The sequence below is a fragment of the Nannospalax galili genome, unplaced genomic scaffold, assembly GCF_000622305.1.
Source record: "Nannospalax galili isolate Female #2095 unplaced genomic scaffold, S.galili_v1.0 scaffold306, whole genome shotgun sequence".
NCBI lineage: Eukaryota > Metazoa > Chordata > Mammalia > Rodentia > Spalacidae > Nannospalax > Nannospalax galili.
In genome coordinates this window covers 140,039-142,454 of record NW_008354544.1, presented here as the reverse complement: position 1 = coordinate 142,454, position 2,416 = coordinate 140,039, and positions in this window count along the sequence as shown.

The window sequence follows — 2,416 nt, the reverse complement described above, 5'->3', positions numbered from 1 at the left end:
TACCTAGGATCTAGGATTAACCATCGTTACTGCTTCTTATTTTTTCTTCATACAAATTTATTATATATATGCATAAATGTAAGTATGTGACAGGTACTGTGTGCAAACATATATCTATAACCACCTTAATACTTCGCCCTGTTAAACATACTAACAATTTCCATATACTATACCTAGGATTAACCATCGTTACTGCTTCTTATTTTTTCTTCATACAAATTTATTATATATATGCATAAATGTAAGTATGTGACAGGTACTGTGTGCAAACATATATCTATAACCACCTTAATATTGTGTACTTCGCCCTTATAGCTAAGGATTGTTATTTACATATACTTATGTAAACCGTGAGTGCCTTTGTACAGTTTTATTTTGCCTTGTTATCAATTTAACTAGGGCAATACAGATTCAAGGTAAGAACAATTTAAAATTAAATGTCTTTTTCTCTTCTAAACCAGATTTCTTGTTTAAATGTCAGCTCCACAGTGCTTCCTTTAAGGTTCATCTTTCCCTTCCGACATGGAAGAAGACATGTATCTGTACAGATCTGTCAGTGATGGCAACAGTGATGGGAAGTGTGGAAAGTCACAGAATGCTTTACTGTTGACTGCACAGAGACATTGGAAGGGCCTAATGCAGCTGTGGGTTGGTTGGTACATCAGAGAACTGCAGCCATCTACTTAGTCAAAGATATTTACCATCCCAGTAGAATTGTGTCTGCTAATATGTAATAATTTCTCCTCCAGCGTGAGTTTCCAACAGTGTGGCAGGATGCTCTGCAATACGTATGTAAGAGCTGACAGCCACTGGACTCCCTTGGGTTTGCAGAAAATTTCTTCATTCAGGTTGATAGGACCTGTCTTTGTTTCAATACACATAAAAAAGAATGAGAACACGAGAAGGACTGCCTGGGTCGAGGTTAGGATCAGACAAATTAGAAAGTCACACTCATATTTTGAGAATATGTCTCCATGTTGTAAAGCACACGAAAGTTACCTGACTGCCCATTTAATGACGTTTAAATGACCCTCTTTAAACTCTTCTTTTCATTGAATGATATAGATGATTTTACTGTCTACCTGCCCTGTCCTGTTGATTATTTCCTTGTAGGAGTACAGCTCATCATATTAGTGTGGATGTTAAATATCTCCCAAAGTTTCTGAGATTAAAGCCTTGCTCACCAGTGTGGAAAATATTGGGAGGTGCAGAAATTTAAGAGGTGGGACCTGGTGAGAGGTCACTGGAGATGTGCCCTTAAGGGGATGATGGGATCACAGTTCCCCTCGTGTCCTGACTGGTTTGCTTTGCCATGAATTCCGGCTTCGAAATGGACTTACCACAGGCCCAAAACAAGGGGGATGACCAATCATGGACTGGACCTTCCCAAACTGTGAGTCAAATACACCTTTTTTCTTTATAATTATCTCATGCATTTTGTCATAGTGAGAGAAAGCTGACAAACAGAGTAACCACATCTACTTGGCAGGGTTCTGGAATCCAGAGGAAAACCTCCCCCAGGAGGTTGTCTTTCCTCCTTTTCTTTGTCTCTGAACTAGTAAATTAGATTTTTTACCTTAAATGATAAAATTTACTTTCAAAACTCTTTTTCAATCTGTAAAATGTTCTGGCATCACTACAGGACTCACCATGAAACATCTTGCCACTTGTGCAATTTCAAAGTCTGAAAAGCTGCCATGAATTTAGCAGACCTTCCCTATTCATGGCTTTAGCATTTACAGTGTTGATTATCTGTGGAGAATATGTTCAAGGTCCATGACACAGAGTGACTGGTGACTTTGTTATAGTAAGGAATTAGATTGGCATAAACTGGGATGCTAGTTTGCATGAAAGCCACTTTGCTAATGAAAGTAGTCAACCCATCACACAGCATTTTTGCTCAATGCACAGGTGGTGATACAAATGTATTTTTGTGAGACAATATAAGGTAGATGAAAATCTTAAAGAAAAGTTTTAATTACCATTGCTTTGCTATGTGATAACATGTGATTAAAAGCCATGGAGCCAAGAGCACTCTGTGAGTTGGATGACAGCATGAGCCCACTGGTCGCTTTGGTTGATGGAACTGTGAAAAAGATCCCTATGCAACTTCCTTCAACTGATTAGCGTAGATTAAGGGTTTTCCTAGTAAGACACTCATTTGGTGGAAAAATTCTGTGTTACCAACCACAGCTGCCATCTAAGTTATTCTCCCACACACTCTGCTCCCTAGATGACTAGAGAACTGGCAGCATGAGGGATGGCGAAGACAGGCTCACACCATTCCACACATTCTAATCTAAAGGAAGATTAACAGTAGCATATGAAATTGAAGAGTGGAAATATTCTATGCATTATTAGCAGATAAATACAATACTCAGAATCTACCCCTGTGAAATAAATGAGATAAACGAAC